The sequence below is a fragment of the Pinus tabuliformis genome, chromosome 4_1 (assembly GCF_031772625.1).
Source record: "Pinus tabuliformis cultivar Carrire ecotype Pingquan chromosome 4_1, CPIR1, whole genome shotgun sequence".
NCBI classification, from domain to species: Eukaryota; Viridiplantae; Streptophyta; class Pinopsida; order Pinales; family Pinaceae; genus Pinus; species Pinus tabuliformis.
In genome coordinates this window covers 286,631,501-286,647,447 of record NC_142303.1, presented here as the reverse complement: position 1 = coordinate 286,647,447, position 15,947 = coordinate 286,631,501, and the positions used below count along the sequence as shown (strand labels likewise).

Here is a 15,947-nt window from a genome sequence, read left to right as displayed (position 1 = left end):
TTCTCCTACCATTATGGCCTACGTGGCCTCCTCAACGGTCATTTCTCTGGTATCCATGGCTTCCTCAATCTTTTCCATACTACTATTCCAGAATTCTCTCAATAGCTTGAGTAAGTGCTCAAAAAACGACTTCGACTTCAAAAGATCAAACGAATTTGGGTTCATGAATCTCTGGACATGCAACAACTCAATTCTGAAATTGCCAAGTGTTGTTTGCTGGACACCCCTTTCTAATTTATAGCACCTTTTGAATTCAAATTCGAACATTCCCCCCGCAATTGGTCCATTAAAGCTCACTTGGCGGAAAATTTTCAAGAATCTAGCCCATAAAGTTTGCCTTAAATTCTTGCCGCCCACTCCACTTGGTCTCAAGCCAAGCATCACATCATGAATAGTGACTGTAACGTTCACTTTCTAGCCAACCCGCCTGGTAGCATAACTACCCTCATGCTGTCATGGACCTTGTGACACTTCACTACTGTGTGCAGTCCTGACATCGTGCAGTTCCCGAGTAGAGTAGTTTATAGTCCCGCACCTCCTTTCAGCTGCCTGAAGCATTCAGATTATGCTTCTGTCAGCTAGTCAGATGGTCGAGCCACCTCTCTACGCTTTCAAATGACTACCACTGACTTTTCCTGGGAAGAGTTCTCCATTTAGCTTTACCAATTGCATCGTGTCACCATCTGTGATCTCCTTAATAACACATGGTCCCAGCCAATGAATTCCGAGCGTCCTTGGGAATTTATTGAACTTACTATCATACAAAGACACCAAATAATTCACCTTGAATATGTGCAACTTAATATGTCAATCGTGACAGGCCTTTTCATGCTACTTTTGCACCTGCTAGTGGAATCCAGCCAAAAATAATTCTTCTTCGATCTCCTCCGACTGCGCGAGCCTCTCCTCTAGGGCTCTGCGATCCATCATACCTATGAGCATCACTATGCGTACACTATGCATGATGTAATCCATAGGCATTACAGCTTCTACTCCATAGACAAGCCGAAAAGGTGTCTGTCCCATCAGTTTCTTGCATGTCGTCCTATAAGCCCTTAATACTGCATGTATGTGCAGTTACCAATCACTTTGTTGCACGTTACATACTTTGTTCAACGCATTGCATACCTTGTTGAATGATTTCGCATGGATAACCTTCTCCATGATTGTTCTTCCTACATAATGTCCCTCCAACATAAAGAGCCATTTGCACATTTTCCCCCCCAACACACGTTTATTGATCATACCTTTCAACGTGGATTTCATGTGCGTCTGTGTAGGTTGTTTTCCATATGCCTGCGTCCACCTGGCTAGACTCACACACAGATCATCCCATTCATTGTATTTGTTTGTCAATCACACCCTAGGCTTCCCAAATTATGTGCACATCATTTTCCTACATTCATGCTAGTCGTCAAAGCTCCCTTTGTGCGTACCCCACCACCTTGCGGGTGTAGCGCGTAGTACCCAATCCAAGGCCCGGAAGCATTTCTTTTCCAGCACCTCCCCTTCAATTTTTTTCAAGAAGGTATCTACCTCACTTAGGCCATCATAAGTAGGTAGGTCTCTTAGTTCTGTCAATACGCAACGCAACGACATTGTCATCATATTACAAAGTTTAGTTACCTCATGTAATCGATTCTGCCATCGATCTATTTCCTCGTTTGAATCTGAAGTATAGGAGCTTTCGCGCTCCCATGCAAGCTGCCCATCCATGGTGGGATTCACCCAGTCCTAGTTTCGTGCTATTATCTTATAGATGTAGTCCAAATCATCATCATTTTCATAGTCGCACACCAGATTCGTATAGCGCAATCCTTCAGCAGGGTCCAGGCGTATACTTACGCGTAGTGACTTCTTTTCGAAAATCATTTTCCACTTTTACAGATTAATCACCTTGTTCATGTCAGTGGCCCAATCGATTCCTATGAGCACGGGGTAGGGATTGTTGTCATCAACAATATCTATCACTTCAAAGTCTACTGGTGCGCTCGCTCCCTCAATGTCCATGGTTATTCCTTGTAATCACCCCATTGGTATTATTTTCTATTGGTTTGCCATTCACAGTTGAATAGGAGACCACTACAGCATAGGTCTCCCCATTCGCTCCCATGTCTGCTTCAACAGAACATTTGAATCTGATCCTAAATCCAGGATAACTTGATCCACCTCATATTCTCCAATCTGTGTGGTTAGTCTCATTTCTCTTCCTGTTCTTGTCTTATGTTTTCCGATCTTCCTAACTACATGCGGTTCTCCTGGCGCGATCCTAGCGCATCTGTTAATGAGTTCATGTAACCCTTTTACTGCCTTATTGTCGCACAATACCTTCATACATGTCTCCAAGAATGTTGTGAACATGGATTGGTCCATCTCCAGCTCTGATTTATCTTTTCTTCCCGAAGTGGAGGCCTCAACGAAGCTCTTCTTAGCTTCCATGAAAGTTTCTTGGGTGCACTCCAAATCAAACTCCACTTCTTTCGTCAGAGCTTTGCAAAGCCAAGTAATATCTTATGGTTGTTTGCCTTCGTCATCTATCATCACAATTGCACTTCGGAGCTCAATGTTTACATTCGGATCTTCATCGCGTGGTGGCTTAGACCTCATCATCTGCAGGTTCTAAGTCAGGGGAGGTAGTAGTGCTCCTTTGTCGTGTATCCTAGCTATCAATGTAGGATAATCTTTGGTCTCGTGATCAAACAAGTTGCAATACAAACATAACGGGCACATTGGATTTGTACAATTGGAGGCATAATGTCCTAGCCCTCCACAATTGTAGCATGTCAACTGTCTGCAACCTCTTCTACGTCATCATCCGCCTCAACCTCATCGACGCCCCTGAAATCATGTTCGTACCATTCCTGCATTTTGACCAAGGGGCCATGTTTTGGCCTGAACTCTATAGGTGGGAATTCTATCCATCATTAACTCAAAGCTTCTACAAGTTTGCTCTTCGTGTCCTACTGATCTACAAAAGCTACAGAACAATTTTTGAGAATTTTATATACACTTCTATAACAAACGGTAGTTTTCTGTGCAATGTTTTCCAACTATTTAACAAATCACGCACCACAAAGCAGGTGCCGCACTAGGTCTTGCTTGTGCTTCCGGCCTTAAGACATTGGTCCTCCTCCTGCAAGGTAAATTGTGAAAACCAGGTAGTGGTCCTTATCATGACCTTGACCATTTCATTTTTCACACCATACTTCTTCATGCACTTCTGGTTGAGCTATCCTATCCTATTTCAGACTTTGCATCTCCATGCATAAATTCTTCAGCTGCATGTGGATCTACTGAACTCCCAAGTTGGGATCCTGCATTGGGGTCTCATGCAGCCTAATCATGATCTCTAAGGCCTCTTCTTCAGTTGTTAGCTTTTGTTGTGATAACGCACTCCTAAGATGTGGCGTTAGCAACGCTACAAACCATTCACAATGTTGTCCATTCGTCAGATTCATATTAGCTTTGCGAATTGTGAATTTCAACCTCTGATCAAGATCCTAAGGAGTCTCACCAGGTAGCATTGTGATATCTTTGAATCCAATGATCGACTGTGCTTCGGACTTCTGCTTGCTAAATTATCTGTTTAGTGTTGCTTGGATATACGTGATTCCCGCATTTGGATTATCATTGGAGCGCTTAATATACCAGGTCAGCGCGCAATCTTGCAGAGTGCTAACCAGTGTCACTTTCTTTATATTGTAATATGTAACTCCTTGAACTTCCCATACAACCCTTACCACAAACCAAAATTGTTTGAGATCCTTATTTCCCAAACCCTTGAACACATGAAACTTCATTGTGCTTGTCATATTGACTCATGGCGGTGGCGGAGGTGGTATGGGTGAAGATGGAGGTGATGGTGATGAAGTTGGTGGAGTTGTGGGTGGGCGTGGTATTCACAGAATTCTTTTCCTTATTAGATGGATCACACTTCACGGAGATACCTTCGTAAGCTCTTCCTCATCCCCTCATGAAGGTGAAATCAAGGGGCTAGTTTCGAGTCACTTACTTCCTTCGTTCCTGTAATATTTTCCACTTCACGTAGCCCCGAACATCAAGGTAATTGCATAACCCTCTTTTTGCACAATAGCATTTTAATCCAAGTATTAAAATACTTTACATACTTACCTCGCGGTCCCTTGAGAAAGCGTTGCTCTTCCTCGCTATAGCTCGCTAAGGTGTCAATCGTGAAATCAGTAATGAATCCTCCTATAATCTGATCAAGGCAATGATCAATGGTGCTGTAACCTTATCCTTTGATGCTTCCAACCTTCGCACTAAATCTAGCGTCCACACAACAGGATTGTCGAGTTTCCACCTTCCTTGGCTATTTGCTAGCTTCTCGATCCACTTGTACAGCTTAGTAGGGAGAGACGTGAAGAAGATTTTATGGATCTTTGTGTACAGGTAGCAGTCTAAGCACTCTTCTTTTGTCAGTTGCAGTTTCCTGTTCCCCTGTGCCGTGAACTCGTGAATTCTTTTGTCCAACCAACCTTCAATTTCCTTCATAGTTGGATTCCAATGATACAACATTAGACATCTCTATGCAAATTCCAGTCCCAGAAATGGAACCATTTGTTGGCTTGAGGGGGCCTGACCCAAGTTCAGAGTTAATTAGCCAAAATATCACTACACTACTGGCCCTTTTGGCATCATCCCGTGGGGAACACACTGAATTCTCACCCAAAATAGTATGGCAGGATGTTAGAACCAATTTTACCCACCCTTGAGATGTCTAAGGTGTCGATTTAGTACAACTATTCCTACCTTCGTGCAAGTCACTTCAAGCACCGTGCTAACCTGCGAGACATTCGTGGTCTATTATAATCACCTTTTCCCAGCCCTAACTAAGGGCTGAGGTGCTTTTGCATTACTATGGTAGTGATCTGCACTATTTCCCCAAACTATGCCATGGATCTTACTTATATTCTTAAAGATCTTAGTTAACTTTGCGTAAACAGATACTTTATCTCAAATTCAATTAATTATCACAGTCACATATGTTCATGCACCATATAAACCATAGAAATGCAATTCATACCCAATACACTCAATGTGGAAAACAAGAAATAAATACACAAGAATGATATAAAACTTCTCTTTATTAATGCTTCCAACTGTTATAGAATTGACTCGCCCTACGCACTCAGTTGCAAGGGTCTACGCACTCACCTGCAGACTGCTAGGCCTCTGCGCACTCAGCTACAAAGCCTTCTCCTACACTATGACCCAAAACTAGACGTTACACTTCTAATCTTCCTCTATGCTTTTATTCCATGATCATCAAATGATGTATTAATACTTAGAGCTTCGCTCTATTTATACAATCCCATTATTCACGGACCATGGGTAGATCTCTTTAGTCGACATTACATTACAAAATTAAGGGCGAACAACCCTATGAATCATTTACAAGCTACGGACTTCATGGCCACAAAATCCAAAGTCTTTACATCGGAGTTACAGCTTTTGACCAAAATCTGGGCTCGAAGCCCCAAAACTTCCCTTGGGGAATCCTGCACCCAACACTCTGGGAAGCCCTTGGAGATGACATAACTCCAGTTATAGTGCATTTTACTAGAAAAGTGATAACACGTTCAAGCCTTCTTCTCCAAGCTATAACAAAATCCAAATACGACAGAATTTCCATGCCTAGCTCATAATGCAAAAGAGATTTCAACTCATTAGTTTTTTGTAAACTTCTGCCCACAAGAACCAATTATGGCTAATAAACAATTTCACATAACCGCCAAATATGGATGGACACATATCTAATGTTGTTGAACCATTCATATCCACAGGTGCTAATTCCTTATATATGTAGCAGACCCCAAATATGACATAAGCTCCAAACATGGACCATGATGCCAAAGATATGCTGACTCATCTATCCCTTGAACCATACGCCTACGGGGCCATTTTATTTTTTATTTGCACACTATCTTTGGTCATCAAAACATGTGAAACTTTCACTTAGATGTTCATTAGGCCCCACTCATATACGTATGCCCTTACTGAGCTGCAGCTCAGATGCCTAAATTCTGTGTCTCTTTTTAACAGTGCACCTTAAGATATAAATTTTTGTATGCTTTCAGCATGGCCCACTTGTGTGCGCCCACTAGCAATGATCACTTATAAATTACCATTCCTATTCATGGAGGTTCGAAGCTTGGCCTACTTTCCATTTGTCAACCTCTTGTACTGAAGAACTCCACCTGTAGGTACCAGTACAATGCCCAAATCTTAATTGAAATTTCTTCTAGATTTTCAACCTTACGAAAATCTAAGCCTCCTAGCTTCTGACCTTATTGGAACTCCATGTTACAGTTTCCATCGATTGTGGGTCCATTAGTTTTTATTCCCTGCTAGTCGGACTCCAAAATTTCTGGGACACTTATCAATAAAGTTACGACCTTCTAGGATTCTGACCTTTTGGGCATTGTTCTTGCTAGCCCAACTCCAAACTATCTGGATCACATATTAATAAAGTTCTATGTTTCTGGGATTCTAGGCTTCCAGCCTTCTAGGAATTGTTCCTGCTAGCCCAACTCCAAACTATTTGGGTCACTTATTAATATTTTTTTGGGTTTCGAGCTTCTGGGTACTGCAACTCTTACTTTGGGGATCCTTACTTTGACTAGAAATAACTTTTGCTTTAGGGGGCCATTTGTAGAATCCAACATACCTTTCGAAATATATTTCCAAGCCCTATCCAACTATGCCACTTACACGAGCATCTCAACTGATATCTTGAGGTAGACATGCCTTCAAATCATGGGGCTCCCAACCATCATAGTCATTATATTATGGCTTCTTCAACAATTCTGCTACTATGATGGTTCTCTACAAGAGATTGCAACAACCATGGGACTACCCCTAATCTTGACACACCAAGAAAATCAACGTCAGACAAGTTTCCTTCACAATAGCTTAGTGGACAATAATTCTAACCTATTTAAAATCAATGAAAACACATGTGTTTCCACCTACATAAATGGTAATCAGCTAGTTGACACCAATGCCAACACACTAGTAGCTGCTCGCATTCCATAAAAAACTGTCCAACATTAATTGTGGTTATAGTTGGAAGAACTGCCAAATATGGTGGAACCCACTAACATTGGAGGAAAAGACATGGCCCAATAGTACACTAGTAGAAAATGGATAATTAATTACTAAAAAAAGCCTGACTAAAATCTGCATATAAATGACTATTTTTCAGTCAGTGACCAATAGTAGCTAATTTATAGTATCTTATAATGCGACCAACATTTAGTAGTTTTTAACCTAGTCATTAATTGCTTGTCTCAATTTTATCATTTAGTAGTATATTTAGTCATAAATTTGGTCATACATTTAGGCATTGATTTAGTAATTAATTGTCACAATTAATGACCAAATATGCAACAAAATATATTACTATATGATTACACGAGATAACCTAGTCATTAATTGGTTGTCTCAATTTTATCGTTTAGTAGTATATTTAGTCATAAATTTGGTCATTAATTTAGTCATTGATTTAGTAATTAATTGTCACAATTAATGACCAACAAAATATATTACTATATGATCACACGAGAAAACAAATTAATGACCAAAATGTTGGTCACATTATAAGATACTGTAAATTAGCTACTAATAGTCATATATATGCAAATTTTAGTTATTGTTTGAAACAAATTAATGACTAGAGAAATATGATTAAATTTTGGTCATGTTATAAGATAATGTAAATTAGCTACTAATAGTCATATATATACAAAATTTAGTCGTCATTTGCAATAAAAAATTCATCATTTTCAGTAGTCATTTATCTTTTTTTGGTAGTTTCATATTCATTATATAAATGACTAATTTAGTAGTTTATATTCATTTCATTTATTTTCTTTAATAATCACTATAAATGACTAATTTAGTCGTATATTCATTTTTTTTAATTTATGTTCATTACTAATCAATATAAACTATTAATTTAGTGGTTTTAGATTGATTTTATGTGTTCATTATTAATCAGCATGAATTAATTTGTATGATTTCGTGACTAAATTTAAAAAATGTCATACAATGAAAACGCAAAGTTGCATGTTAATTACAATACTAAACAATATCAAATACAAAAAAAAATAATTTCAACAACACATTATATTATATGAAATGTTAAAGTATTACAATATGAATTTCGAACTTAATATTGGTTGGACTACAATTTACACATGAAATGATGTTTCATCACTTCAAAACATTATCATTGTGTTGCCAAAGCATTGTAGGTGAATTCACCAACTTTGAATAATTGAACATCAATCTCTATGTGTGTGCCTTATGTGGGATATTGACTCTAAGGGTATCACTAGATCGGTTCTCTTCGCTCTCTCTTTTTGTATTTGTCATTCCATTGTTAATGTTCTCAGCCTCTTTCTTCAATTCATGCTTCTTACCATCAATATTGATTAGCTCCTCTCCTAAAAACAAACAAAATATACAATGCAGAGTATAAGACATGAATAACGATGAATAATGGAATATAAACTAAAGTATACTATAAAATATTTATATGACATATACATCAACATCAATAATGATAATGCCATTTTTCCCCATACAACAAGTTTTCTTCACTTGGGTGAAAGTGGTCACTATGTGGCCAGATGACCTATATAAACAAAGCAAATAGAATGTCACCATAGAAAAGAACATGCTCAAATAACAACATGAAAGTAAACTTTTCTAAGAGTCATCAAAATCTAAAAAGAGAAGATATTATGGAATGGACATTGCGATTACAAAAAATATGTTTACCTGTCCACTGGTCTCTTGTCTAGCATTCCTAAAACATTTGTTTGCCAAAAATAACCATGAGGTGAAAGAATCACAACATTAAAAACCATAGTAATACTTACTCGAAACATTTCCAAAGTTGATGGCTCAAGTGCCTTAGCTCCTCTTGCATTGGCAAACCATATGATGTACACAGTGAATTGCCATAAGCTACTTTTCCCAGCAAATCCTTCACAATTGAATTTGGAGGCAGTTCTTGCACATTCATCTAATTAACAACATTAAGCAATCATTTATTCATTGAATTGATATGATGATAGAAATTTAAAACAAGATACATAAATAATTGTGTAAAAGATTATAAAATGAATTTCAAAGCAAGCAGATTAGTTACTAATGGCAACATAGTATGAATTTCAAAGCAAACAGATTAGAAAATGAATTCATATTATGTTACTAATGGCTAATGAATTTTAAAATAAGCAAATTAGAAAATGAATTCATATTGTGTTGCCAAGGAATTGTTCTCTTCTTTCTTCAATTCTTACTTCTTCCCATCAATATTGAGTTCCACTTATGAAAATGAAAGAAGATATAATCCAAAGTATAAGATACGAAAGACAATGAACGCTGTAATATAATCTAAAGTAGACTATATATTTTATAATAGCAAATTGTCAAGAAAACTACGAAGATAAACATAGTCAACAAATTAATAAAAGTCTCATTTATATGTTGACTCCCATTTAGCCTTTCATTTACAATGTCCAAAATTAGCCTTAAAGATTATTTGGCTACTCAAAAATCGAAAACAATAAACATAGTGTTATATCCATTAGGAGTTTCCAACTTAGGGACAAATTCCACTCAAATTATCCAAAACGTGCTTCCCCTAGTTTATTACAAATGTTGCCACACTTAGGGGATAACTCTTTCCATGATATGTATCTCATTGTCCTCATATGTAGAGAATGTTGATAGTTATGTAGGTTGTATTTGTACATAAATTAAAAAATGCCAAAAATGCTTGAAATTAACTAACTTGCAAGGTATTTTTCCTTTCATTAAAAATTATAAGTGGTTTTATTTCTTATTATTTTTCTTTCTTTTTATAAACAAATGCATAATGAAAAATTAGGGGGATTGGAAACACCCTATAGGTTGGAAAGAGAAATATGTGCTTTGGAAATATTTCTAGTAGTGTTTGAAGCATTTCTAAGGTGTTTTGGTTTACATTTTTAATGGTGAAATATTGGTGGGGGAGGAGTTTCATACTACTTAAGCTGTTGAAAAAAGCATTCCCTCTTATCTTGGAGGTTTTCTTATCTAAGCTTGCTTGGAAAGAGTGTTTTGGCTTGTTAGTAATATTTGCTTAAGTCTTATTTTTACTAAAGTTGCACATAACATGCACACACACAATTACTATAGAGTGTGTTTCTAAGAGACAATGTTTGATAATGTTCCGAAGGAAGTTGGAGGGAGTTGAAAATGAGTCTATTGACATTAAAGGTAAAGGAAAGAGCTCAATGATCACATATTGGTGCCTTGGGGGAGGGTGGTGGTGGGGCAAGCTACTAGCTTGTGCCAAGAGTTGTGGAGAGATGAAGTTAACGGTTTCAGTGATCTAAATTTTGAAATATATGAGGTATTTGTTAAAGAGAAAAGCATATACATCATGATAAGAGATACTCATCCTCATCGTAGACACACAATCAAGGTCACAATAAAAGCAATAGTGTAAGTGGAGGAGGAAGCTGAAGGCATCTCTTCCAAGCCACCATTGACATATAAGGAGGCAATACGCATCAGGGACATGCTTTTTCAGGTTGAGAAGACTATCAATAACAGTCTCTTGGTTTGGAGCTATTATTTTCTCTTCCATTAGAAAATAAGATCATTTTCACTAAGTTTTATAGATAGTGCTACTTCTCCTTTGATTAACACTTCCACAAATGTAAGAAACATATCTCACCTCCCAAAACTCTTCACATTCAACTCATCTCATAGGGACACTAAGATTACCATTGTTACTTGTAATTTATCTTTTCTCACTTTTCTCCTTAGCACACATTCTACATGGGGTATTGCAATTTTGATAGCATTATATTCCAATGAAATTATCACAAATAGTTTGAAATTTCTTTTTACAGAAACTCTACCATTTACCATTTATGTGCAATTATGGATTTAACTCAAAGTTCAAATTCAAAACATATTGCAAGTTTCAATAAAAGTTGTATCTTTGAGAATAAATGCTAACAATACATTTGCTCTTTATTGTTGAGATCAATTTATTCTTACATGTTCATAGTGTCATCCCACAAAAGTGGGGCAACATCAAAATTTGAGTGAAGGGATCCTAATGAACAATTGAAACTTGAGATACGCCCAATGCTCCATGCAAGTATTAATACAACCATTAGCTTCTAGTCTACGATATTGCTCTCTGCAAATTAGACAAAATACCTTACAAAATTGCTAAAAATAATCAAGGAGAAGACACCCATTAAAATTGCTAAAAGTAAACCAAGATAAAACACCCATAAAAATTTCTAATAAAACACCATTGAGGCAAACATGGTGCTGCAAACAACAATGAAAATTCACAAAAGCTTTAGTGATTCTGTGCTTTACCGTTTGTTCAAACATTCAGTACATATGGGCTTCAAGAAAAACACAAATCAAATGCATTTGGAATTTTTAAATCACTAAAACTCCATCATCAATGTTTTAGCAATTTTATTCCTAAAAACTTCAATATAACTGCAAAGAGTTCATGGAAAATATAGAGAAAATTTTGAAGAAACTTCACTGTGACTACAAAGAGTCCATGGAGAATTTACATAAAAAGTTTGGAAATTTATATTGAGATAGTGGACTAATATTGTTGAAGCTCACTTCTAAATTCTATTGAGCAACCTACTAGGGAAAGAAATACATAGTGGAGGTGTTTAGCCAAGAACTGTATCCCTTGCATTTCATCTGTGTAGGGATCAATTTACATGAGTATATCACTTAAATATATGTGATGTGTCTCTCTTAAACTTAAACACACCATTTGATTTAGAGGGGTTACATGTAATAATTACATGGCGCAATGAGTAAGGAAATTTCCAAAAGAAACAAATTGTCAAAAATAAATATCGACCTTAGATGATTTGTAATCTATGATGGCCAATCAATCATATTAACCATATTTGACAATCAAGATGCATTTTGCCAAGATATTTTCTACTCATTTCTGCCACTAATGGTGCTTTACTTAACACATTTTGAGGTACTAATGATCTGAAAATGGGGCACTTAGGCTTCTTGTCTAACTTACAAGAACCTCCCCCACTTCCAAAGCTTGAATATTCGCAAGTCTATTTGGTTAACCAATGCAGAATTAAGAAATGCTTGAAAATATGGGTGTAGGCTTGTATTTGTTTCAGATGATTATTTAATTTAAAATTTGTTGTTGGTGCTGATATGTGAATGTTCTTAAACTGATATATTAATGCATACAATAGTAAATAGAGCAGCAGTAAAAACGGACACATAGGATAGAAAATTAATTTGGAGTTCACCCACAACTTTTGGGCTACATCTCCCTGAGCTCTTCTCAATTTGACTTGGCTCTTTGGGTTTATGGTGTAATTATTTTACAAGTCTTTGACTCAACTCCTATTTTCTACACATAAACAGTGGGTTCAAACACCTTTTTATACCTTGGCTCTTGAAGCTTTGGCTTTTGGCTCTTGACTCTTCCGCTTTGGCTCTTGGCTCTTGGTTCTGGCTCTTGGCTCTGACTCTGGCTCTTTGGCTCTGGCTCTTGGCTCTTGGCCCTTCGGCTCTAGCTTCTTTCTTCCTTCTACAACCTTCACACTCTCTAGCTTTTCATTTTAACTTCTAGTGGCCCCAGAGGCTCCCTCAGCTACTCTTTTTCTTCTACGATGCCTCTTTGGCTTCTGATTCACAACAAAACCCCAACAACAACCTTCAATAGCAATAGCAACTCAACCACCGTAAAAAACTCAGTAGCAAACATAATTTGGCCATTGCTCTACAACCCAGCAGCCTCTGTTCTTTGCCATTCTATGCCTTTTAAGCCAAATTGTGTTGCCTATTTATCTCCCCTCTTGGGCTCTCTATCTTCAAGCCACTGTCCCTTCATTTTCCTCCTCTGAGTGTTAGCAGTCATTTCTAAATGCTTCCTGGGATGGATTCCACCTATTTGGTAATGGAAAGGGCAATCGACGCTTAAAATTCCTTTGAAATAGTTGTTTTCTGCTACACAGAAATCCACTACAAACACATAGGAAAAATCTGCAGAACGCACAGCTCCTAACTTCAAAGTTTTATAATCCCATTTTATATCCCTATTGGGTCTGCTTGGGGATCACTTATCGGAATCGCAATTGGCCTATCCCTTTGTTTCTCAGTTAATAAATGAAATAAGCGAAATACATTACAAATTACATTTGGCAGATTTCAAAATATATATGTTTCCATTCCGAAACGCTATTGGGTCTGGCCATGTTGCATATCGCATGTCACTAGGTCTGGGGGTCCCTCCCTTTTGGGATCACCGACAACGATCTGCTGATATCGGCTATCGCAGTCGGGCTATCGCACATATACATGTAATATGGATGCTCCATTGTATTCATTGATGGCGATCCGCTGATTTCGGTGATCTCTCCATCGCATCACCCCGGTCCATCGCGCCATGCCTCCACTTCGAACCACCGATCACCACCAATATGATATGCCGATCGGATCTGGACCGTTGATCAGCTAGATCCGACAACCCCTATGCATTCATTGTTAAAGCCTCTGATTTCCTTGTTTTTTGCTGCTTTCTCATGCTTTCGACCTTCCGATAGTGTAATGTGATAAGTCAAAAACTTCACCTTTGCACTAGTCTTGCCATTTTGGGATAGTTGGAAGACTTAGAGGGTTTTTAGACCCATTGTTTCAAGCGATTTTGCCTCCTTTTCCTTTGAAAAACGACAGCTTCATTTTATGATAGCTTTCCCATCTGAAATTCATTTTTGCCCATTCAAGTTGCATTGGATTCAGAATGGAGGGATCCCTGCCATGAGACTATTTTTGAGAGTAGCCTGTGACTTTCATTTTCATATGATTTACAAAGGATGTGTGTCATTTGGCACCTTTCACCTCTTACATGAAGTCTTTTAGACTTAGAGGTGTATCCAGGATCCAATTTTGGATCACGCCTTCCCACTAAAAGAACTTTTGGTCTCCAAAACACTAATATACTGATCTAAACAATAAATGAGAGTGACTCACCCTCTTCTTTCAGCCTCCCTACACTTGCCTTTGCATAGTTCCTCTGAACCAAAGTTTCTGACCACTTCCCTTCTTTGGATGGGATGGTCTTCCTGAGAAGAATTGTCTTCCTCCTTGCCTTCCTGTAAAACATCTACTGAAATGGTCATAGAAGGTAGTTTGATCTTCTTTGCTTGATCATGTATCCAAGGTGGCTCAACAAATTTGAAGTACATCTGCTCCACAAAATTTTCATTTGTACCTATTTGAAAGGCTGCCAACAACAACTACTAACAACAATAGGCATACAGACAACAACTGGATGGACTAACTCCTACTTCGACAAAAGAAACAAATTTCACATTTTTTGAACACCTTCGTGTCTTACACCTGCATACAAAATATGGACTAGATAGAAATCCCATGAAACATGCCTTTAAATAATGACCCTTCAAGTCAGGCATGTAGAAAAATACAATTAGGACTCTTTTTCAAAAGATGAAACTTTCATCATTATCTCCATTTGGAGACCAAGTTAACTTGGCATCACATTCTCATGCATGCATTTCATCCTTCAAATTTCACTTAAGCACACTGTACTTTCGAGGTTGTAATGAAATATAATGTTTCATCCTTCAACTTTCACCTAAGCACATTGTACTTTTTAATTTGTAATGAAATATAATGTTTCATCCTTCAACTTTGGCATAAGTAAAGTGTGCTTTCAAAGCTAAAATGAACATATAATGTAGATGCATCAATAGACATGCAATCTCAATCAGATAAGAAATCTAACTATTCCTTACCAATCCCTTTCAAAGGTGCTACCATTGTTTGCACATCAACATCATCATGTGAATCATTTTGAGACACATCATTCATGGAATCTTCACTTCCATTTCTGTAACCTTCTCTTTCAAGTTTCAGCTTTGGTGGAAGCATTGTTGGATTCAGAGTCCAACATTTTGTAGCAAGATGTCCTTGCTTATGGCAGTAAGTTCAATGCATGTGCATCCTTTTGACAGCATGATTTTCCTTATCCAATGGACCTTTGGCTACTTGCTTCTTTTCCTTCTTCTACTTCCTGTATGCGGGCATTCTCTTCCAACATATAGAAACATCATGATTATCCAAACCAAAAAAGGAACACGCAACTCATTCCCCATACATATGTGTAAATTTATCATGCTTTGCAAAATCAAAAGGAATATAATTGGAACCAGATTTATACCTGCCTCTTTCACCCTTATTGCCTTGATGAGGAGGTGAAGCAAATGAAGAAGTGGCTCCCTTTGGAACACCATCAAACTCTTCAAGGTTGTTAGAGTGTCCCCAACTCTTTGGTTCAAGTGTGTGCTTCTGAACACCTGCATCCTGCAATTGATGTTTCAAGCTATTGTATTCCTCTTGGATACAACCTTCACACTTCTGAGGTAGAGGACATGAAATGAACCTCCTTCTTGGGACTGTTTCAATTGATTTCATGGAAGATTTGGAACTCTGCCCATAAGAATGTCCATAGCCAAGACCCAAATACTTAGGCCTTTACTCAACCATTATTGGCTCAACAATACCTTGCGCATGCTTTCCCAAGCCCTTTCCTTCATAGCCCATCTTGGACATTGGCTTGGATCCTATGCCTTTAGTATGTTTCTCAAAAGAACCAATACAAGCATTCTCAGAGGAATTTGAAGACAAACTGGAATGGATTACCTCTTCTTCAAGCTAGTACTTGACTAAGGCTTCTTGGGAAACAAAGAGCTGTGTTTCCAACTCATGCATCCTTTTCAGGTTTATATTTTCAATATGAAGTTGCCTCTCCATTTCCTGCAGTCTGTTAGCAAGAAACTACTTCTCTTCCTTCATCAAATTTAACTCCTCGTTAAGCA

The 15,947-nt window shown here is 37.7% G+C and overlaps 1 long non-coding RNA gene across 1 annotated transcript in view; it reads right to left on the bottom strand.

Moving 5' to 3' along the window:
* Positions 1 to 8,264: 8,264 nt before the first annotated feature.
* The window catches only part of LOC149175383 (uncharacterized), a 28,571-nt gene continuing 20,888 nt past the window's right edge, over positions 8,265 to 15,947 (bottom strand). Inside the window, exons 2-3 of the long non-coding RNA XR_016258549.1 lie at positions 8,907 to 9,052; positions 8,265 to 8,468 (exon numbers count right to left, since the gene is read on the bottom strand). This is a non-coding gene — a long non-coding RNA (uncharacterized LOC149175383). The remainder of the gene's footprint in view (positions 8,469 to 8,906; positions 9,053 to 15,947) is intronic.